Below are 25,758 nucleotides of genomic sequence, written 5' to 3' on the forward strand. Positions count from 1 at the left end.
CAGCCCAGGGTGTGGTTGGCTTTCTGGGCTGCAAGTGCACATTGCTGGCTCATGTTGAGCTTCTCATTGACAAACACCTCCAAGTCCTTCTCCTCAGGGCTGCTTTCAAGCCATTCTCCATCCAACCTGTATTTGTGCTTGGGATTTCCACAACCCAGGTGCAGGACCTTGCACTTGGCCTGGCTGAACTTCATGACGTTCGCACAGGCCCACCTTTCAAGCCTGTCAAGGTCCCTCTGGACGGCATCCCTTCCCTCCAGTGCGTCAACTACGTCACACAGCTCGGTGTCATTGGTAAACTTGATAAGGGTGCACTCAATCCCGCTGTCCATGTTGCCGACAAAGGTGTTAAACAGCACTGGTCCCAGTACTGACCCCTGAGGAATGCCACTCATCACTGGTTTCAGTCTCCTGTTCTTACACGGTGCCTGGAGTTTGTAGTCTAGTGGACCATGCTGGCTTTTACCCAAGAATTGTAGATGTATACTGGTAGAAAATGAACGTAGAATTTTGATATCGAAGTTTCATTTTGTCCTAGGCATCATCCATTCAGGAAAGAGAGAAATATTGCATGATCCATATGCCCAATAAATAAAAATAACTTCATCTTCCAGTGCTGAACACTCATAACAAACTGCCTGTGGATGAGGCACAGAATAAGAATCATTTGCGGACATTATTCAGCAAATAAATTCAAATAAGGGATGCATTTGAGAACATAATAATCTGCTCACTGACAACTGGCAAACAGAAACAGAGGCAAAATTTGTCAGATAAATGACACATTATGAATTATTCACTCAGTTTTGCAACACGTTGATTATACTCTGTAATCAGATACTGTGCAACTCATTTAACCAGTGGGAATGAGGTCTGGAAAAGAAACATGGTTTCACAGCTCACTATTAAGACAGGGATGAGGATAGTTTGTAAAACAGCTGGCTCCATAGATTTAACCCTTCTGAACATTTGTTTTCCCAATCTGGCTCATTTGTCATTTAAGTAACAGAAATAATCATCATAAAAAACACTTTTCATATTTTAGCTAGACTTTTATCTTTGTTTATGTACTGTACATTAGAGTTTTGGTTGTTTTTTTTTTAACTGGACATGATTTAACATGTTAAAGAAACCCTTAGGCAGGGGGCCTGTTCTCACTTAGTGTACATGAAAATAAGTTTCACACATTTCTTGGGGGAGCACACATCACAAATCCACACACTTGATTCCACATCAAATCTATTTGATGCTAACAATGACACATCATAGGATAACTGTACATTAGGCATAAACTTTATTCTTCCAATACTAATTGAATGTCAATATCATCATTCAGCCCACAGAAAGATAAGCACAGCAGAATAGTTTAGACAAACTATATATAGTAAGGGAAAAGCAAGGAACAGAGCAGAGGAGACACAAAACAAAGCTCCATAAATGTATCCAGAAAATATGATGGATGGGAGACACATACACTTGGAAAATGACTGGAGTATCACCTCTGTCCCTGAATGACAATCAGAGTCACTCCGGGGCTAAAGGAGGAATACGAATGGACCATCAGCCTGCTATGAGCTGCACAGCGTGACAAATAGCATGATAAAGTAGGCACTGAGAGAAGGTTGTGCTGCTCTTCAAATGTAGATCAAAATTTAAAAGTACTGGAAAAAGGTTTTCTGCAAATTATACCATCAGTACATTCCCCATAGCAGAAATTAAAGAATCCCAACTTTAAAGTGTCCCATAGTGTGTAATATTAAGAGAATATTTACTTAAATGTGGGGGAGGGGGGCTTACCCACTTTCTCTGATTTATACTAAAACAGGGCCCATGATTATTTTATGCTTCACCACTCAGAGACATTACATGAGATGCCGTACACTCCTCTTTGTACACAGACTTTTAAGTCTGGTTTCATACTACATATCCTTAAGTCATCACTAATAAAACCCTTGGTGTCATTCAGTGTGGAAACACAGGTATTCTCATGGTGGGAAGAAAAATATTTTTTTAAAAAGTGAAACACCTGGCTTTCCCTAAATGTGCTGCAATGTTTCTAACTATCTCAGTATTGCCATATGTCCCGAGTCTTGAAAGTGCAAGAAAATAGCAAAGCATTGGCTGTTAAATTAACAGTTGGCATCAGTTTGCGCTGTGGGACTGACACCAGTTTATATGTACCGGTATCCTTGTGCAATAGAAATAGTTTTAGTTGTTGCAATTTTAACAGAAGCTCAAACTTAACAAGGGGCTGATTGTTCCCAGTTTCCCCTGCAGTCAGCAGGAGCCAAGATGGAGGTACACATGACCAGAACACTCAGTATAGGAAGGGTCTTCAATCAGCAAAGAGCAAATATAATAAAAAATATTGCTTATGTTCACCTATCTTTGTTGAAATATAACCTGAAATTAGATAACAGCTTTAGCTGAATAAAGATATTTCTGCTGAGGGACTTTAGGGGCCTTCGGAAGATATCCACTGTGATAAGATTAAATAATTCACTACCGTGAAAATATAGGGAAACTGTGTTTATATTTATCTCAGCTCTATTTTGTGACATCCACTACAGAAGGACATTAAGGGTCCTCTTCTGTCTTACAATGTCCAATGAACCTTCAGCCCAAAGGGAGGTACCAAATAAGTTCCAAGGAATGAAGAAATCCTGAAGGCTAAATTGACGATATTACCATTTCTTTGAGGTCTTATGTCCCAGTTTGAGAAAGGGACTGGATCCCATTCAAACATCAGTTGGTGAGTCTGAGATTAATCTACTATCATAAGAAATCCAAAGCAAAGAAGAAGAGACGGACTAAGGATATTCATGAGTACCTTTGATAGAACCTGTAACAAGTAGAACAGTATTTGGAGTGAAAGCAAACTGGTATTAGATTGGGACTTCTGTTTAGCAAAGCAGTTCTGTCACGAGGCAGAAAATCCTTATTTTCTACCCATGAATTTACTTTGTTAGGAAGCCTTTTGAAAGAGGGTATTCAAAAAGGAAAATACTCGATGAGAGAAGAGGAGAATGTGTAGAGAGCAGTCAACATTCTGAGAAGCAGAAATGAAGAGTACCAACATGTCCTGAGGACAGATCTTCCTGCTCCTGGTCATTTTTGTGAGGAGTTAATGATCAGTCACTCAGAAATCAGGATATTTGTCAGCATACTACCTGTAGGGGAGTTCACATGCCTTGCTGAAATGGCCTGGGTTGTGAGTCAAACAGTGTGTGTGGATGAAGCACCTTAAACAGCCCATTCTGAGCTAGTGTTTGCCCCAGAACTGGTACTGAAGAGGAAGGGGACCACAAACATCGTCTGGATTAAGTGGTTACTGAGGGATTAGCAGGAGAATTTCATGGAATCATAGATTCATAGAGTGTGTTGGGTTGGAAGGGACCTTTAGAGGTCACCTAGTCCAACCCCCCTGCAGTAAGCAGGGACATCTTTAACTAGATCAGGTTGCTCAGAGCCTCACCAAGCCTGGCCTTGAATGTCTCCAGGGATGGAGCCTGCACCACCTCTCCAGGCAACCTCTCCCAGTGCCTCACCACCCTCATTGTAAAAAACTTCTTCCTCATGTCTAATCTAAACCTACCCTGCTCTAGCTTAAAACCATTGATCCTCATCCTGTCACTACATGCCCTCGCAAACAGTCCCTCCACAGCTTTCCTGTAGGCTCCCTTCAGGTACTGGAAGGCCACTGTAAAGGTCTCCCTGGAGCCTTCTCTTCTCCATGCTGAACAACCCCAGCTTTCTCAGCCTGTCTTCGTAAGAGAGGTGATCTAGCCCTTTGGTCATCTTCATGGCCCTCCTCTGGACCCACTCCGACAGGTCCATGTCCTTCTTGTGCTGAGGGTTCCAGAGCTGGACACAGTACTCTAGGTGGAGTCTCATGAGATCAGAGTAGAGGGGGAGAATCTCCTCTCTGGATCTGCTGGCCACGGTTCTTTTGATGCAGCCCAGGATGCAATTGGCCTTCTGGGCTGCAAGGACACACTGTTGGCTCATGTCCAGCTTTTCATCCACCGGTACCCCCAAGTCCTTTTCCGCAGGACTGCTCTCTATCACATCATTCCCAGCCTGTATTGATAATGAGGATTGTCCCGACCCAAGTATAGGACTTTGCACTTGTCCTTGTTGAACTTCATGAGGTTTGTTTGGGCCTACGTCTCTAGCTCGTCCAAGTGCCTCTGGATGATATCCTTTCCCTCTGGCCTGTCAGCCACACCACTCAGCTTGGTGTCATGAAAGGAACATGGAGATCTGTAATGAGGCAGAGACCCTGGGGTGGGGGGGATGGGGTCGGGATGGCGGTTGGGTGCTGCCGGCTGCGCCGGGGCTGCCCCAGCATGGGGCGGCGGCGGGGGACGGCCCTGCAGCTGGAGACACCGCCGCTGCCCATGGGGTGGCCGGGAGGGGACGAGAAGTGTTGAGGAGGTATTTAAAACAGGACGTTTAAGAACGTGCAGGTGTTTAATATTGCGCCTCATCTGTTGTATTAGTGATACTAATACAGAAAGTGTAGTTCACTGATTGTTGGTTAATCACATGTTGTTAGCGAATCAATAAACTGCGGTTTTGATTTAAACCATGTGAATTGAGCATTTTTTGCCCGAGGGACTATCCAAATAATTTTAGACAGACATGTCAAACATTCAGTATATGCTGTAACATTCAAGATCTCAGGGAGAAGAAGATGAAGGCATCTGTCATATACTATACTTCGAGCTGATAAGGACAATGATTGAAGAGAGTGTCAGAAATGCAAATTGTCTGAGGAGGGCAGGCATTCCCATTGGTATCAGAACTGTGTAGAGAGTTTTGTAGAGACCTCAGTACATAAGGTCGTGTGGCTGCTCACCTATGCATTTCCATATCTTAATGCATCTCCATTTTTTTAACACAATACTAAATTCTAAATTCAACCTTTTTAGCTTAAAAATAATTATAAAATTCCAATAATAAAAAGTAGGATTTTTAATCAACATTAAATATTTATTTGATAGACATTTTAATTCTTAAATTCTTTTCTATGCAATGATTATCTTAGAGTGGCTTTTACATGTCACATTCAGAGATCAGAGACCAGAGCTCAGATATCAGAGGTTTTGCAATTATGACAATATTATTTTACCAGCTGAACTCATGAAAGTAAGTTTTCCTTGGGAGTAGCTGCTGGATGTTTGTTGCATAATAATTTATTCTTAAATTAAAAATAAATTTAGAAGTCCAGATTATTTAAGTCAGAACATGTTGTTTTACTAGAATCAGTTAAATAATAACAACAACTATTTTACATGGGAAATCAAAATATAAGATTTCCAATGGAACTATCAGCATTCTACTGTTTTCTTAATTATCATGATAAACACTGAAAACAGGTTTAACACCGTATGCATTAAAGAAAACAGTGTCAGTAATCACTTCTTCAGTACTGGTAACATTCAGAATGTGCTAACTTTATTTCTCCTAAATCAGCATTTTTTTCCATTAAAATTTGTAGGAATGTGTCTGAGAGAAAATGGTCACGTGAGCCAGCCTCCCTACTATGAGAGATTAGATTAAGGGCAAAACAGGTGGTAGAAGATGAAATTAGTACATGGGAAAAACGGGGACTGAGAAGGTAGAAAACATGTTGTGCTAATGACCAAGCAATTTACTATGTGAATTCTTGTAACCAACCTGATCTGTGAATGAACTGCATGGACAGTGCGTGAACAGAGACTGTAAGCCAATCATATAGCTGCCGCTAGCGCGTGCTCTTATTGCCTGTCTATATATACTCTGTGAAAACTTGAATAAAGGGAGAACGATCATACTCATATTGAGACTCCATCGTTACTCCGGGTCCGTCTCCCACTCCGACATCCTCCGACATCTGGTAGCAGAGGATGGTTCAGCGCGACTGAGTTCTCCGAGACTGCGGTAAGCAGCTAGAGGAGGGGAGTGGGAAACTTCGGCTGGGAGACGTGCTGCTTGGGCGCATCAGCGGGAGCAGACAACGGCGTGAGGTCGCTCCTCACCTCCCAGGCGCAGCTATGGAAACAGAAGCTGCGGCCACGCTACTCGCTGGGATCCTCTCTAAGAGAGGGATTGAAACACCAGCGAAACTGTTGCTCAAACTGATTAAGCCGGGGAAGGAGATGGGACAACAAGTAACAAAAGAAGAAGGGGGTATATTAAGACTTCTCCTGCATATCCTCTCTAAGAGAGGGGTGAAATACGATGAGCGTATGCTCCGAAGGTTGTTAACCTGGTGCAGAGAGAACGGATTTGCACCAGAGCCCCAGACAGCTTTTAAACCAGAAATATGGGAGGCTGTTGGGAAAAAACTGTGGGAAGTGATAAGTAAAGGAGACAAAGAGGCATCACCGTTAGCGACGACGTGGTGGTTGGTGTTATCGACCTTACAAGATATGAACGCGGAGCGAGCCACAGCAGCCGGGGCTTTTGCAGCGTTACAACCCACGGGAGGGGGATCGAACAGGCCAGGTCCGAAGGTCTGGGATGATCCCCTGCTGAGCCCCTCTGCTCCACCTGAGGCTGATGGAGGAGGCAGAATGTCAGCAGAGACGGACAGAGCTGGAGCTGTTTGCTCCTGCCATTGCCCACCCCCACCCCCACGCTCCCTTCCCTCCCCAGTCGTCTCCCTGAGATAAAAGTGCTGGTTTTGTATGTCTGCTGTGTAAGTGTGTGTGGGCGCCGGCTTATACCTGCTGATCAGCATGTGTGCTACTGTTTGCTTTTGTTGTGTGCAGTGTCGTTAGGTGACTCCACTGGAGCAGGCGTTCTGCCCAGTGTGGTACTGTTCTCGTATGCAACTAGGGCTGATACTCCGTCAAGTGAAGAAGTTTGTGTGTACACAATGTTTAGACGTAAGGCGAGCGCGCCCCAAGTAGATACACCAGGATGGGCTGTAGAACCGATGGAAGTCCTGAAATATTGGGGGAGTTTTCACGAGCCGACACGTTTACGGTCTCGGGAACGGCTCGTCCATGCAGGGCGTATCGCTGGTTGTTTGTTGTTTGTCTATAAGATCATGGTTGATTGGGAAAAGGAGTTGAGCCAAAATCTATAGGATGCTCTGTAGGAAAATGAGAAACTTAAGGAAAAATGAGAAACTGAGCTCTTGTTGCAAAGGCAGACTTTTAGGTCAGTCGTAAGTGATGAAAAAAAAAAAAAAAAAAAGAAGAAAAAAAGAGAAAGAAAAAAAAGAAAAAAAATGAAAAAGAGAAAGAAAAAAAAAAAAAAAAAAAAAAGAGAAACCAAACAGGAACAATTAGATGGGAAATGTGCCATGTTAGCACAAAAGTATGCCATAAGCATTATGAGAAAGCATCAGAAAAAGAGAAATAGGACACCTGATTCAAAGCAGTACCATAGAGATATGGTTTTGGTTTTTTCCTATATGTGTATATGTTATTGCATGCCTTAGTAGATTGCTCTATGTTATACCCTGCGAGACCAAAATGAACCCCAGCAGAAGCGGTGTCTTGAGCAAGGGGGTGGAATATGGGAAAGCAACATCAGATCGGCGAGGAGGACTGTAAATACACTCAAGGGACTCGCACCTGGGTGCTGGAAAACACATATATCACACCAATTGTTATTCATTCTCGGGTGCTTGCAAGAAAAACATTTGGATGACATAAGCCTGTAATGGACTCACAGACACCTTATCTAGCTGCTTGAGAATCTTGGCCTGTTGTGGAAGAAGATCAAAGCACAGTACCAGCGAGAACAGGGAGTCCGCATGCACTCTTGCTAACGAGGACTCTTTTGCTGCCAAGGATTCGTGATAACAAGGACTCTCTTGCTGCCAAGGATAAGTTTAACAATGCTACTAGTACTGCTATTTCTGAGTTATTGCTAGATGTAGATAGTATTCGATATGCGATGTTGCAAAACAGAACTGCTACTGGTTTTTTGCTTTCAGCTCACAGACATGGTTGTCAAGATTTTAAAGGACTGTATTGTATGAATCTAAGTGACCACTCCAAATCCATCCATGCCCAGCTGCAGGAACTGCACCGACCGAACCAGCAACTTGTGGAGACCACTGGGTGAAATCTCTTTGCTGGATGGACTTGGGGATGGGGTTGGTTGAAGCAAATTATACTCATCGCCTGCGTGGAAGGAATTTGTCTGTTATGTTTAGTATGCTGTTTGCTGTGTTTAATAAGCATTATACGATCAGCTGTAAATGCCGCTTTGCATCGTACCCTTGTACAAGTTGTAGAATATGTTGCTCTAAAAACTATGTGTGTATCCATGAGAACCCGACCTTCACAGAAGAAGATAACAAGAAGGGATTACAACAATGTAGACACGTATCAGACAGCTGCTGTTAGCGAAGCTGGATCATGAGTTTGGTGAGACTCGCTGCATACGCTGGCCACGTGTGCAGTGACTCTAGCCTGTACTTTTCTACTCGATCCAGCGCAGGAGAGTCTGGTGGGACTCGCTGCGTGCACTGGCCATGCATGCAGCGACTCTAGCCTGTACTTCTCCAGTCAATCCAGTGCAGGATATTAGGAGGCTGTCTCAGGTCAGAGAGGGGGAGAGAGACATGAGCACACTTTGAAGGTACAGGGGATGCCCTGAAGCACTGTGTCTGTGTGTCCCCCCCCCCCCCCCGTAAGTTTTATGTTCATTAACCCCAACACCTCTGAAGGCATTACAGTATGTTGCAAGATAAGATATAGTCTACTACTGCTGCAAGACGCATTGAACACCTTCCTACAAGAATTTCAACTTTATGCCCTGATAGGACAGTGGGATGATGCACTCGCAAAGAGCCTGACTGCGTTAGAGTGGGTATTTTTGCCACATACCTTTTCAAAACCAGTAACTATGATGATCGAAATGTTACCACGATTGTTTTTCCAGGGTCGCTTGTGCTGTCAGCAACCGCAATGTATTTGAAATATTACAAAAGGATTTCTCGTGGGTAAATCCAAAGAAATTGGCTTTCTGGGCTAAATTTAGGAATCTGGGTATTTATTGCCTTAGCAGGGTTCTTTTTGATTCTGTTTTTAATTGTGTTTAGTATATAACCTGCTAAGAGCGTCACAACAAGGATAACATGTCCAAATTAAAAGCGGTTAAAAAGGGTTTCGATTGGTTAAGCTCATGGGGTATAACGGGATGGTTATCAGACTTACTAAAACAAGGGCTCATGCTACTGTTGGTTATATTATTATTGATTATGGTAGCCTCGTGTGTTCTCCGCAAAGTGACTGACATGATAGAAAATGCCATGCATAAGGTCTGGCTGGCTCAAGAAGAAAAAGGGGGGATTGTAGGAATGTGTCTGAGAGAAAATGGTCACGTGAGCCAGCCTCCCTACTATGAGAGATTAGATTAAGGGCAAAACAGGTGGTAGAAGATGAAATTAGTACATGGGAAAAACGGGGACTGAGAAGGTAGAAAACATGTTGTGCTAATGACCAAGCAATTTACTATGTGAATTCTTGTAACCAACCTGATCTGTGAATGAACTGCATGGACAGTGCGTGAACAGAGACTGTAAGCCAATCATATAGCTGCCGCTAGCGCGTGCTCTTATTGCCTGTCTATATATACTCTGTGAAAACTTGAATAAAGGGAGAACGATCATACTCATATTGAGACTCCATCGTTACTCCGGGTCCGTCTCCCACTCCGACATCCTCCGACAAAAATTCTTTTTTTTTATATAAGTACTGCAGCCTTACATAATTTACAAAATGTCCTCAAACCAGGACACAAAATTATTATGAATTAAGTTATAATTCCATTTTGCTATTTAATACCATTTAATTTAGAAGAGAGTATTATTAAGGTCATCTTTAGAAAAAAGTTCCAGTTTTAGAGGAGACAATGACATCATGTGAAAAGGAACAGATCTTAGAAGTCTAATTTTGTTATGTTATTCATAAGCTATTCAACCAAACACTTGAATATTTGTGTTTCTTAACTCTATCTTGTTTGGTAAAGTTCAAAGCAATGCAGATGAGTTGTTCTTAATAGCATTTTTAAACTTTAAACAAGTGTTAGGTTTTTTTTTTTCTTCTTAAGAGGAAACAAATAATAAATATTTACTACTTTAGACCCCTGAAGATACACAGACCTTGGAAACTAATACCCAGAAGACTTAAATGGACAGTCCTAATGCATCCTCATGTTTGTTTGATGATAATGAAGATGATGTTGGACAAGAACAGCAAATATCTTGGCAACTTGGGTATTCGCATTGCAAAATTCTGGTTTGCTACCTTGAACTCTTCCGGTCTATAACAAAATTGTTCATATTAGTAAAATAAACGTATTCATATTCAGTGTTTTTATTTTAAAACATTATCAAAAAGCTCCTTTTAAGCTATTAAAGATACTTTCAAAACTTGGAAGGCAGATTATTCACTAGGTATTAGACCTGTTCACTAAGTATTAGTGGATCAAATAAATCCCTAATCCCCAAAACTTTTGTGTTAACTCAGGGACTCCTTTCCTTGAAATATTTATGCTTAGTAGTGACTGGTTTAGAAACTAGAGAGCTTTCATATAACGGATTCATAAAAAAAATAAAAATAATCCATTGCCTAAATTTAGACATTAAAACTTTCTGTTCAGTATGTTTTCAAAAAAGCATACTGCTTTTCTATATCAATCACATTCCATCAGTTCTGGTATTAAGATGGGCCAATATGGGGAAGAAAACTGTGGTGTTCAAGAACAAACCATGCCAAAAACTTGTCAGTCACTAGAAGGCCAAAACCTATACATCTCCATTTTGAAATTTCCAGAGAAAACTCCTTCAGGGAAAAGCGGCACGAAAGCTTATTTTAACAATAGTGCAATTAAGTTTAAATAATATAGTGCCCTTTCGACCAGGAAATGTTCATCAACTATATATCTTATCTTGACAACTTAGGGTACTGGTGTAGCTAAATGCTTAATTTTTAGGTGGTGTAAATTAAAGCTGTGTGTAGCTCAACACAATAAAATTCTGTAATTTTTTTCTCTAAAATCTATTCTAACCAATGTTTATGAACGTAGCACTGATAAGTTGACAGACTGATACGTCAGGCCCACAATAGACCTTACCACACTCAGTTTATGGTATGTACACTAATATACCTACATTTGTCATGGCTGTAGACACAATAGATGCTCTGATACCCGGTACCATAAAATAGTAAAAAGCTAGACTATGTAGCATAGGGTAATCCAGTAAATGTTCACCGTTTAATGTTTATTTCAGAGAAAATTTATGTTCGTTCTCAAATGGATTTAAGCCTGATATTCCAAACTTGAGAAATATAAATGCCTGAAGGAAATTCTGGGAACTGGCTATACAAAAAATGAGATTATTTTCATTGCAAGAACACAAAATTGCAAAGTGTATCCAAGACAAGTAACAAATATTTAGAGAATAAATAAAAAAAAGTAATATAAATATATTATTTTGTTTCCTTTCTTCTTACTTTATCTGTATTGTCCATGCTTGTGATTTTCTTTTTAATGTAATATGCATTTAAAAATTGCAGAAATCATCATAGGAACAAATATGTGTCCATCAACAGTGAAACTTGTGAGGATTGGTTTTCTATGAATTCTTTGGTGTTTACTCTGTGTTGTGCTTGCTTAGCAGCCTTTCTTTCCAGGTTGCAGGAAAGCAATGCTCTTCTCTATCTGTCTGCTTGTTTTCACAAAACTTTGATAAATTTCATTTCTTTCAGGCATCTTTGCTGAATTTGGTAGAGATTTTCCAACAGAACTGCAGGTTTTTAGGGATAAAAATACACTTAACTGAATACTCAGTCATACACATTGTGCTCATATAATTTGCTTAGGCACTTAGGACAGGAAGGAAAAAATACAGTAATCCAGATTTCTCCATCCATCTGCGTCTTGCTACTGAAGATGATTAAAAAAAAAAACTTGATTTTTTTTTTTCCTGGGATTTTTTTTTTTTTTAATGTTCATGTATTTTGCTTATTTTGTACAGGTGTCGATGAATAGTTTGCCAGAGGAAAAATGTCCCCAAGTTAAAATATTTCATATTGACATTTTAAAAATGAATTATGATGTCTTAATTCTGAAGTACTTTAAATTTCTATCTAGCTTTCTGGGCTTAAATAACCCAAGTTTCAAAATGTTCAGAGTACAAATGGAAAACCGTTTTTTTTTTCTATTTTAAAAGAATAAATATATTTTGCAATTTTTACTCATCTAGAAACCCATACATTTAGCCATATATAGGATGATCCAACTAAGAAAAAATATCATTCTTACAATATTTCCAAGAAGAGATATCTGCTTAATGAAAGGAACAAATTCAGGACATGATTGGCAGAGAAAATACAATATGACCGTGTACAAATCCACAAGTATCTATAACATGATATTCTTTATTGGCACTAATAAAAATGAAATTAAATGCCTTTTTATATGCATTCCAAACTGTGGAAGAAATTTTGTTCTTCCTCAACCTTTAAGTTTTTATTTAATTCCTTTCCTTTCTGCAGTACAGTCTGTGGCGATTGTGTGCCATGTACGACAAATACTTCTCAAAGATATTTCATGTCTCTCAATAGACTACAGCTACAAGCCTTACCAAATGCATGTCTCCAAGTCTGGGGAATCACTACTTTTAGACAGGTGGTTTGTTTTTCTTTGCAGCTATTACACTCAATGCAGCTATTTATGCATGAGATGAAGTAAGATGCAGACTTAATAAATTTGTGGCTGTTATCTGTGGTCAGACTTTCGAAGTCTTGAAAGGAAGGGGACAACTGGTTTCAAATAAAATCTCAGAACCATGGATGTTCTGATCTATTTGAACTTCCTGACTCAGGAAAATTTGTCTGTAAAATTACAAGAGAACAAGTTTACTGCAAACATGTGTGCCGTTAGCTTTTCATTTGACTAGAATTATTACAAAGCTATGCTTACTGCCTGTAGTTCTGAACTTTCTTCTGCTAGTCAAAGCTTAAGATGTAATTTCATAATATTAAAATGAAAATGTCATTTTAGTGAAAAGTATATGCATGTTTAAAAATGAAAATGTTTGGCAACCGTGTTGTTTCAAATTCTAAAGAAGCCTAGAAGGACCTTCTATATTTTTATAATCTGGTTTGTTTATGCAACAATTCAATTGATATTTTCAAGTGTCAGGAGCACTGTTTCCTAGTCAATGCTTGATTTATTTTAGAAATTAAAAATAAAAGATTTGGCATTGCCTTTATCTATATTTATTTCTAACATAAAATAATCAGCAATGGTAACGTTACAAGTTGTAGTTCTAATTCAAGACACAAATTAATGACACAAATATGTCTAGAAATTAATCTTCATCTAAAACTGAAATACACAGTAATAATTCAAAACAATAATTGTATGTTCATTTAGGCTTTGCAGATTGGCATAACTCAATACCATTGGCAGCCTCTGCTTGGTAAGCCAAGAGCAGAGCTGCAAAATTTGTATGTGAGGACTGAGATACATTGGGAGAGCTATGTGAACACTTGGCACAACAAAACCCCCACCAATATCTGGCTTTTAACAGTGTCCTTCACTTTCCCAAATATTACACTCATGCAAAGTAAATTTTTTCAGTGAGAAATGCAAATTATTGGAGCAGAAGAAGACATAAGCCACCCTGTTTCAACTGGAAAACATATTTAAAGCAATGATGAGAGTGAGTTTCAGTTATAATCCCTACTTTAGGAGTAGAAAGGTTGTGGGGAACATTTTTGCCTCTGAAAACATATCAAAGAATGATATGGGGGTTTTCAGTTTGGTTTTTTTTGTAATGTTTATTTTTATTTTAGTAGGATTTATGATCATATTCACACTAGAAGGACTTGTATGCATGCTTCAAAAACAAGGATGGATTTCCTGAGAGAGAACAGAAAAGAAGCCTGTCTTGGTTTGTGTGGTGCACTACATGTTTTTTGCCATATGAGAAGGAATAGTATATAATGTGTGCAGCCTTCTACCCTTGTCCATCAAGTCTAGAACCTTTCCTGACAGCAATAGCTGCACTTATACATACATTAGGTTAGAAACTTTAAATATGTACATGAACTCCTGCTTCTTTTCTTTAAATGAAAATCTGTGCTAGTAAGCAATAACAATTGAAATATTCTGATGTTTTGTTACATGTCCTTATTTCCTGTTGCTTATAACTTTTTTAAACTTGAAGCATCTGAGTTTCGATTTTCTAGGAGGGATATCTACTTCAGGTTGATTTGTTTTCTCACTTTTTTGTGGAGAAAAGACTTTGCTGCTTTTGATGACATGGTTAAGGAAAATATTGCTTGCATTTATTAAAAAATTCTGGTTTGCACTTACAGACTCTGACCAACTAAGTATGTGAGGAAAGGGTAATGCTGAAGTACAGACTGCATTCAAAATTTGTCTTTGCTTTAGCATGTGCATTTTGATATCTTCTTGATTTGTTTCTGATTAATTATAATTGAAATAAGTAAAAATAATTTTTCTTGCTATTTTAAAGATGCATGTTCTACATAGACAATACAGGGTGCAGTTTACAGGATTTATTGTGAAAACTCATCCATTGCTTATTCTACAAGACATGTGGTGAGACATTTTATTAAAGTTTTAGTTAAAATCATGTGTGTTTGGAAGTAAATCTTCCATCGGCCTCAGTAATCATACTTCGATATGCATCATAAAGTTGTTTCAGAGCTCACAGACTGGATTCCATTCAGATGAATTTAAACCATGAGATGCGCTCCAGGAATGCACCTACTGTGCTCCAACAGGAACTAGCACTGCATCTGTAGAAGACGACTGGAGCTGATTGGAAGTAAATGATGACGAAATGTATTTAGGTTGTCAGCTGCTCACCACCAACTTTTTAAATCTTCTGACCAACTTATATGGCAACACACTATTTAATAAAATAGATATAATCAGTGGCTTTTGTAAACCTTGATCTTTTTACAGATTAGCCTAGAAATTCTACCTTAAGAACTGTTGAAATGAGTGCTCAATTACAGTCCTTTATTTGAAAAAATGATACCAGAGTTGTAATAAATGCGCAAGGTAAAAATATTGTGAGAAATGAACCTCTCATAAATAATTTTCTTTAGTTTTAGATCTTCAGTATAAAATTTCAGTATTTAAATTTTTTATGTTTTCCTTGATGATATACTTACAAGGAAATATGTTCTACAGTATTTATCATCTCAATTTTTGAATGTATGTTTGAATAGGTAAATTCAAGAAAGTTCACAGAAACTGAAATCTGAATATGTATCCAAGCGTACAAACGAAATTTCAGTCTATGAGCTTTACAACAAGGACACGTATGTGAACAGTGACGATGTATATAATAAATGCAATTCAGACTTAATTGCTCACAAATACAGTGGTTTGGAAATAAGTTCTAGTTTAAAAATTAAAAAGTATTAAAGGCTTTTAGTGAATGCAGGAGAGAAATAAATTTAAAATTTACAAAATAATGTCAGTTGTATAAGATTTTTTGAATATGTTATTTAACATTAGTAAAATGAAAAAAAAAGTAGGTGATAAGAAATGAAAAATTCACGTTCGCTTGAGCCTGAAAAAAATCTATTCACTGTTACGTGTCTGCATAAGTTTTTTGAGACTGCCTCATTTTTTATTATGGCTCTTTCTCGAAGGTTCTTGTCATCTTTGTTCCTGTTTTGTATAACAATACTGATACCACCTTTTTATTTCTTTCCCAATATAATCTCTGTATCTTCCCCATACTGCTCCATAATTTTGAAAGTTTTTTATACCTGTAGGGCAGGACCTCGCAACCACCTGCAGCTAATCCACTGTACCTGTTATATGAACTGAAACGATACACAGGAAGGGAACTCCAAGTGTTCTTTACTGTTAATGATCCTGAATATTTTCTTTTCATAGAGGCATATAATTGCTAAATTACTCTAAGGAAAGCTGTCACAGTCCCGTTAAAACCAAACCACCAATTAGTGCCATTTTCTGGATTTCTTATTGATCCCTTGCTTTTTGTCCATTTAGCCTGTGAATTTCTAAAGGCATGGCTAATGTCCGTTATAGCTCACATTGGAGTTGCCACAGGGTAGTATTTACCAGGCAATCATAAAGAAGAAAAAAACACCAATGACTTCTCCCCTGATAAGCATATTGTAATAGCTGCAAGGGAAAAAAAAATAACTGAACAAACCCATTTCTGCGGGAACATTCTTTCCTTTTTGTGTACTAACGTAGCATGCAGAAGCTGTTATTTATAAAGTAAACAGTATTTTTACTGAAGCTACCCTGTGATCATTATCTGTAGTTGACTTAGACTTAATTTTTTTCTCCACTCCAGTAAGAATTTAGCGTATCGGTATGTAATTTTATTATTTGCAAGTACTTCAGGTGCTGAAATTATTGTCTTTTCCAGCATCCCATTGCTGAGAATCCAATTGCTTTTTCCATCTTTGAATCTTGAGCAGGTAAGTATGTAACATTTCTTCTGTTGTAAATTGGTAGATGTTGCTGCCTGGCACTTTTTATACGCTTAGTGTTTTGAGAGGGAAGGAGATAATCCCTCCATTTCATGCTTTTACTTTTTTTCAGTACCCTCACACTGAATAAATGTTGTGCACTGTGATAATTCCTGCCTGCTGCCAACAGCCTGTATCTGATTCTTTAAAGGGTCATTAACTTCACTCTAAATATTAATTGCAGAAAACATACTGTACTCATAAAGCTCAGCCCTAAGGAAGAAGACTTTTTTTTTTTTTTTTAAATATGGTGATACTTATTCTATTTCATATTCTGAAGTTGGAAACAAGGATAATAGTATGAAAGTGGAAATATTTTGTCACTTAGGGACTATTCTCCTCCTCACTAATTCCTGTAATTTCAGGCTATAAAAACTGATTTTATTAGGGTGAATTTTCTGAAACTTTGAAAAAAAATCACCTTGGAATAAGAAAGGGCTTTTGCAAGTGATAAACTGGAAAAAAATATGGCCATCCCTAGAAAAGACATTGTCAAATAGTAGTAGCCATTCTTATCTATGTACTCATCCATTTAGATGAAGAGTGGTTCCTGACATTGACATTTTATATGGCGCTGTATTTTTTGATCAGACTCTGCCTTTTGCTGTCACATTTTTCTTCCAGATGAAATTGCAGTCAGAGAGAAGGGAAATCTGGATGCATCCTGTTTGTTTGTTTGTTTGTTTTAACCAGAAGAACTTATTATAGGGCTCTTCCTTTGGGTAGAACTTTCAATTTGACAAAAGCCCGATGCTTCTGCTCATGTTGGTTTTTACAGGTCTGTCCTTCACATGACTATAAAGATGAATAATGTCTGTCCCTTACATCCTCCCTGAAATGGTAAAGTGGACAACTCACTATGATTACATTACCATTTAAATTTTCTAATTTTGTATGTAACTATTTACTATCCTGTTCCCATTGACTAGAAAAAAAATCTAGTCACTGATTGTAATGACAGCAGAATTGTGTTTTATATGTAGGTACCACTGTATTTCCCTAGGACTTCCTAAGAAAAAAAAAAAAAGTAGTTGGTTGCTTCATCTTCACCTATCTTTAAATAAGCATTTCTTAATATAGCACATTGCTCAGTATTTCCGTACCACAGAGGAGCATCCTCCTTACATACCTTCCATACTTTTGTTTTCTTTGCTTTCTTTGCTCAGACTTTCAAAGGTATGTCTTCCTTGGCTTCTTCCTTCATAGGTTATGTAAAAAGACAGCAGTAGTGATCATAATAACATTTTAAAGTTAGCAACTAGGATAAACATACTATTTTCCATATGGCATTCAAGTCTCACATTGTCACAGGTCATCCTCTAAGTATCATTTTAAATAGAAAGCATGATAAAGTGCCACTGTTTATATTATAATCTTTACATTAATAGGTCATTTAAAAAGTAATCTAATCATAAAAATCCTACAAAATTATGTCATTTCTATTATTCCAAGTCAGGTGAAACAGAAGAATGAAGACATCACGTTCCTTAATCATTGGTGCAGAACTAGCATAAGTAAGTGACTAACTAGCATAAGTAAGTGACTAACTAGGATAATTTCGTTTTTCTTACACTGACACAGTGCAAAGCGCCATGAGTAAGATAAGAACTCTACCTGGGTTTCTTTGTATCAAAAAGTAATGAGCCTGCAAAAGAGAGTTTATTCTATTAGACATGTAGAGCATAAGACTTGAGAACTAGCATGGCAATCTAATTCCATTATTTTGGACATGGGTATGGTATTGACTGTTCTTATATAGTAAGAGTCTTCTCAAAATATAACAAAAGTATAGAAATTTTGTTTACAGCTTCTTGGTGCCCAAAATATTTAGAAATGATAACCCTAATGCAGGAATGAGAACATGAGAAAAATCCTAGCAAGATAAAACAATTGAGTGACATTTGTAAAGACAGATTTATTTCAACAATACTTACTAAGTGGTGGGGTTTTTTTAACCCTAACTATGTTAATTTAAGAAATCTCTTAAATCCATGTAAAAAGTGTTCATAGTAAAGCTTTTACCTGGCAATATGCACTATAATTTGTTTAATCTTCAACAACATATGTTATAAAGAACACATTATTTTTTATTTAATAGTTATTTCCTCAGATTTAAAAATGTCATCTTTATGAGCTGTTTGTCACTACAAGTCATTACCACTCTTTGTGAACTTGAATGTAATCTTCCACTTGTAGCAGACCAGTTTACTAAAATGACATCCTCAAGATATTGTTGGTTTCGTTATGAAATGAGATCTTATGCCTAGGACCTTGATTTTATTCAAGAAAGTGTAATATGATGAAATTTTCTTGTAATCCTGAGATATGACTGAACAAGGTTTTTTTCAATGACTTCTCAATACTCACAGCAATGTATCCTTTCTAAAAAAACCACGAAGAATAATCCTTCCCCTTTGATTATGCCTGAAATATTTTTGCACATAAATCATTGCTAATGAAACTTTAAAATTATTAACTATTCCCGATTACAGTTTTATTTCAAGAACTATATGCAAATAGTTTTTTAAAACTTTCGGTGTCAGAAAACTCTACCAAGTTCACAGATTGGTACATTTTGAGAGAATTATTTCTTTACCTGTTCTGTGACATAGAATTTCTAAATTATAGGGTTTTAATTTTTTTGAAAAACCTACCTATTGAGACAGCTCATAGTAAGTTCCAGTTCTTCCATATCATTCCAAGTCCTTCCAAAAGTGATGTCAGAAATATTTAAACTGCCATCTGAAGCAGCTTTCCAGTTTCATGGGAAGCCTTTCCCTTAGGAAATTTCCCAACCAGTTGTCATAGTTTCAGGTAGACACTATCCTAAGAATCCAGACAGGATTCTTAGGAGAAGTGTGATTGATCAATTTTTGAAGACACTTGGTTTTCAGAGAGAATGTTGATAAACAATGAACTAAAGTAAATTGCAGATGAATAAAGTTGGGTCAAAGTTATCTAGCTCAAGAAAACATGGAGAGCCTAGCAATAGTTACTGAAGCACAAAAAAGAAGACCCAGAGCAGCAGCTCTTATTTATTTTATTAGAAGATGAAACACTGTTTCCAGGTTACAACTTTTTTTTCTACCGGGCAGCTTTTTGTCGCTGTTGTATACATCTCCCCTACCTTTGTGAATTTATTTTCCAGATTCTTCTCCTTGATTCGTTTGTGATATTGCATTCTGACCATGTGTGGATGAGAAGAAAATTCTGTCTTTTTTTATATTTCTTTCTGAAAATTGAAGCAATCAAAAAAAAAAATCTAGGGCAACAAAAATATAAACATCCATCATGCCGAGATAATGTTAAAATTTTCTTTTTGCTGTTGTTTATATCACATTACACTATATTATATAACAATTCTTCTGAGAATTCTCTTAGGACCAGCAAAGTTTAATTAGAGAAGACCTATAATGTCATTTCAGCTGTAGGGGTTTGCTAAAATGAAGGACATCTCCTCTTTTTGTGTGCATGAGACCTTGAATGAATTATCTTCTACTTTGAACCTTTTCTAGTATGACTAGAAGTCTTTTGATCATGAAGGATCATTTTATCTCATGAAAATGCACATTAAATGTCTGCTTTGACCCTGATTGTCCTTCACAGTAACAGCCAGTATCCTCTTGTAAGCTATTAGTCCAGTGTTTCTTCATGTCTGTAGATGAACAGAATCACCTATTTCTTGTATATTGTACAATCTTTTTTTCTAGCTAGAATAAAGTGTCAGTTTTCTACTTTCAATTAAAAAAAAAAGAAAAGGTTTAAATAAATTTGCCAAAACAACCTTGTTCCTTTGGCTGAATATATAAAAATAATGACGGCGAAAATATTTATTTTTAATAATGTTTTCATTTGTTTTGCAATGCATTCCAATGTTTGTTTATATATATACATGCACACACACAACAAGAAGTGTACGTTCTTTTTTAAATAAATAAGAACTGCAACATCTACCCAAGTTAGCAAGGTTCTCTTCATATGCTACCATGACATATAATAATTGTTGAGAAAATTGGTTCTATCTCCTTTCACTTTTAAACACTAATTTAGTTAAGACAGGTTGTGCTAATTATCTCTGCACAAGCTGCTCGAGTTATACTAGGTAACAAGACTGCAATTTATCCCTGACTAACTATATTGATTTCTCCCTTGCCAGCTATAATCGGATAAATAAACCAATAAACAACACTTGTTCTTATCATCTCTGCAGTTCAACAATGCTCAGCTTCATTTACTGTTTTCTGGCAAACATCCCTGCAGAACTTACCCTTTTCATATCTAGCTGGCATATGAGCTGTCTTCTCATACATGATACATCAGTTCCCTAATAGCAGAAAAGTAAAGGAAAGTGAATCCCTAATGAACATAAGCCTTCTTTGGGAGTCACATTCCATGGCTTTAGTCTTGCTTTAAATCAATGTTTGCATTGTTTTGTGTTTTAACATCCTAATTTGCTGGTAATAGCAGCTGTTCTCTCAGCCTATGCATGGATACACTTATTTACTCTTCTCTCAGCTGCAAGCAGTACTGTATTTTTTAGAGACTACTTTAATTCTGAATTATTTCAACATCCTTGGATTTGACTCTGCTATCTCTGATTTCTGTTCCTCTTGGAAAGCAGGAAGCTTTGAACTACAGCTCTGTCTTGGTGACAGAGCACTGACACAGCTGACAAGCACTTTATACGTGAACTTGTTACCAGGCCAACCTTTTGAAAAGGTAGATCTAAGATCAGTATCAAGCATGGAAATTTGTTTTAATATTTAGTCCTTTTCTGAATAGGAGCTGGCTTGAAAGAGATTTATATTAGCTATGCGCTATTACTCAACCAGAGTAGCGCCTTTTTCCTGGATCTTTGTCACTTGAGGCAGGCAATTATTCATTGAATGAGAAAGCCTACTTCTATAGCTGAGATACAGAAAACATACCTTAAATTTCCTACTTTAAATAAAGTGTATGAGAGGTGAAAACCTAGATCTTCTGTATCTAGGTGGATCCTTACATCAAAATGTATTCTCTTCACCTCAGACATTTAATTATGGAACATGCACTAGGAATAATAAGACATTAACCAAAAGTAATTTTTAAATGTCTTAAACACCTAATAGCTATCTTTCTTCCACAATAATGAAGGCAAGTGATTTTTTTAATTTTTTTTATTAAGATAAAAGATGCTGAGGTCTCTACTTGTTTTTCAGAGGGAAAGAAAACAAATATCAAGATCCATATTTGTTTTCTCAGAAAAAACAGGTGCTACTTTCCACCCAATCCCAAATATATGTCTATCAAATGAACTGAACTTCATCCTGGGGACCACAACCACTGAAAAATTGTTTTAGTTTTTAATACGTGTGTTTGAAAATAAGACTTAAATCTGACATTAAAAGCATTATTGTTTACCAGTATTCATTACAAAGGCTATTGTGGAGTGACACTGCAATTAGGAACCGGGATGGCTTTGGGATTTCCACTTGAAGATTTCCAGTTCTTAAACTCTCCAGGCTTTTTCTAAGCCTGCCCTTCTGAATTTCAGCCTTCCAGAGTTCTTTTAGATGAGTATTATTACAATAACCCTGTTATCACCAGTCATTTCAAGTATTTATACTCAACTAATTTCTCTGCAATATTTCTTTTCATACCTTTCCACCTCAGGATTTGGTTTTCAGGTACGTAAGTTGTTTTGGTGTTTTTATATAATTTAGGAAAAAGATCTATAGATTCAAGAGCTGAGTCCAAGTAGAAAGAACAGAAGTTAGGTTAGTTTTAGTTTTTAAACATTCACACGAGACAATAATGGCTAGAATGGTAGTTTAAAGCTAGCTTATACAAGGCTTTTAGACCTTCAACTATAACCACAAATGAAGAGGGAAAGGTTAAGGTAATCAAAGAAGTTTCAAGAATATCCAGGGAAATATACAACAGTTATATTTTGTGCCAATGAAAATTTCACAGATTTGCATTCTGGGCTAATGTGAACAGCATGCGAACAGTATCTTTTGAAGTGAGATTTGTGATGAAGTGGGACATAATGGTCAGTCTGTCAAAGTATCCTGTATAGTAGGATCTAGTGATATTGCCCACTGGGAGGACTAATTTTTAAAAATGTGGTGATGCCTCTAAACCTTTGCATATTCCTCCCATATGCTTTATGAAAACTATCATATCTATTATCCGTATAGGCCATAACAATAAAAGTAGAATGTGGTGAATGCAGTGAGGATTTACTTTAAAAGTCATTGTGTTTATTTGGAAAAAAAACGTTCTTATTATTTTCCTGTTGAACTATTTCAGTGTTATCTGAATATTGCAGCCTTGAGTTGTATCACATAGCAAAAATTCTTCACAAGTTGCAAGTGGCAGTATCTCACATTAAAGTTCAGTGTAAAATTTTCAGGATCATTTCTCTTTACAAGAATTTTGAGATTTCCCAGGCCCAAAATTCATCTATGCCTCACTCCATCAGGTTCTCTAATACAAAAATTATCCACCTGGTCTGAACTACTGTTTCTGCTGTAATTGCTAAATCATTGACATGTGCCCCTGCAGGATGGTAGCATGACCCCTGTACTCATTAATGGGTCTCTGCTCTCCTTTTGCAGCTGATTTAACTAGCAGTTTCATTGCAAATCTAAAAATGTTACAGAAGGTGGCATTTGTGTTATAGTAACCTTTGTAACCCTCTGACAGCTCTTCCAACCTGGAGCTCTGAACAAGGTCTAATATTTTCAGATGAATGACTGAATCTTTCCAGGAGTATAATATGTGCTTATACGGATTTTTAATTAAGATCTGCCCTAGGCGTCCCAGAACACAGAAGCAAAATGTTATTAAGTGTATGGGTCAGGATTGGGCCACTATTGCATAAAAAGAGGAAAAACTACATTGTTTTGCTCATTTACACTGCAGTCAAATTCTGTTCACAAATGTAACTCTTCTGTAAGAGAAATGTGTCCTCTCTCTCTTCATAATGTTAATAAGCTCTAGACCAAAAATAAAAGATTATTTCCCTTTTAGTATTCAGTCAAGAAATTGTTGCAGATTCCCTTAAATTGATTTGGTCTTCTTCCTTTGGCATAAAACAATCTTTTGAATTCTGTCTGTTCTATGGCAGTATCTCAAGCTCCTAAATCACTGTAATTCATGTTCTTGTATTATCTGCCTTGCTTTTATATTGGAATCATTGGTATTGCCGAAGCATTGTAAAGCATAACTAAAAGATACGCTATAGCTCAGATGGAATTTATGGGATCAATATAAAAATTATTGGATTAATTTCTTGGCATTATGCATGAAAGAAAAATTAGTAGGTCATAAATTGTCCTCCTTGTCCCTAAAATCTATGAAAATAGTGAGAATAGCAATATAGAATTCCATCCAGTCATTGCCACTGTGTAAGTTTGCACATCAAGGTTAAAATGACTCTATCAATATGCACATAGACTACAGACCAGATTTTCAGAAGAAATTATCTTTTGCTTCAGCAATTAAAAAGAATCTGGATTTTCATAAAACCCAAGCACTCAGCTTGCCAAGTACCTCACACAATCTGGTCGCTATTTTTTGTGAACTGTTTTAAAAGTACAGCTCTATTAAAACTAATTGCAGTTTTTATGGCCGTACAAACATGTTTTCTGCCCTGTGTTTCTGAGAGGAACAGAAATAAATGGAGATACTCACCATGACATTTACCTGCTAACTTTAGAGATCTACATCACACTAGGTTCTTTAAAGTCAATAGACAGGAATAGATATAGTAAAAGCATGATCGCCTGACCTGTTCTGGACATCATCGATAGCTTGTGATAAATAACACTGGTGAGGAATGCCTGGATTTCTCTAGGTGTCTAGGTGACTAACTTCACTGCAACTCTACATGTCTGATCAGATGAATCCTTGCCTAATTGCCCCTACACTGGTAATGTAAGAATTCAAGAAGGGAGTAAACAGGTGAAACAAAGAAAATATTTATTTCCCTATGCTATTTTGTTTTGAATAATGTTAGAATAATAGATGGTATTTTCTGATAAAATTGTAGTGAGCTAATTGCCAGTGCTGCTAACTCCAGGGAGTCCTGCAGTGCTCACAGTGCCCGAGACGAGGGACTAGACTGTGTCTACCTCTGATTTCTTTTCCATCACTGAGCAAGTTAGTCTTCCTGTGCTTATTTTTTTTTTCATAAGGTATAGAATAACATTTTTCACTGGTGTTCTGTCAGGAGGAACGTGTTTGTCTTTTGGTAGACTCATTTATGACAGAGATGGAGATGAATCAGTGCTGAAACACAAACCTTTTACTTGCTTTTGGCAATCATAATTTCTTTAGAAATCACCTCTCCTAGAAAGATTGTTGCACAGAAAAAGTATTTTGGGTGTCTAAGTCTCTAAAATATTTGTTATATGTTTTCATTAAGTTCATTTCTCTCTATTTATTATTTTCCCACAGATCAGAACTTAAAACAACAATTTTCCTTATCTATTTGCAGCTAATTAGCTACCAGTTCTGATGTTTTTTGCTGCCTTCCAGACTTTCAACTCATTGATTTTGAACTTGTGCCCCAGTTAGCTTGCTCTTCCAACACTCTTACTGATACTAAAACTACATATATATTTTTCCAAAACAGTAATTTACATCACTAAACAGATTACACAATCAGGAGACCACGTAAAGGCTCTGAGTGGACCAAGATGTTTTGTTACATCTTCCTCCTCTCCCTGGGTGCTTAGCTGGCTATATTAAAGATCAGCTGTTATTTTGCTTAGCTGTGTAACCTGGGATAAGACTGCTCTGAAAAAAGGTAAGCTGTGAGAAGCAGCTGTGGCGTCTCTGTCCCCATTGCTTGGAAGCTGTACTTAAGTTCAGGCCGTTGCCCTAGGTCCTTGTGTGAGTTTTGTTGCAGCTGTGCCTCTGCCCAGCATCGCACCTTGCTGTCCCTGACTTGATATTGCTAACTTGGCTTCCTGGCCTGATCTCAGACCTGCATGGTCATGGCTGGCAATCACAGGGCTGTTGGCTGATCGCTGCCATCAAAACTTCTTTTTGCACACTTACTCTGGGACGGTGTCCCTTGTTGGTGGGGTCACTGCTCTGCCAGCCTTGTCACTCCTTGCTCCTCTTCCCTTGCAGTGCAGCCTGCCCTTGCTGCTCCCTGAGCATGCTCTATGATACCCCATTAGGAAATGTGACGGTTAAGGTAAGGCTCTGTGTATAATACTCTAATATGTACCTATTAGCAGATTCAGTCACTGTT

This window comes from Larus michahellis, chromosome 1 (genome assembly GCF_964199755.1).
Source record: "Larus michahellis chromosome 1, bLarMic1.1, whole genome shotgun sequence".
NCBI lineage: Eukaryota > Metazoa > Chordata > Aves > Charadriiformes > Laridae > Larus > Larus michahellis.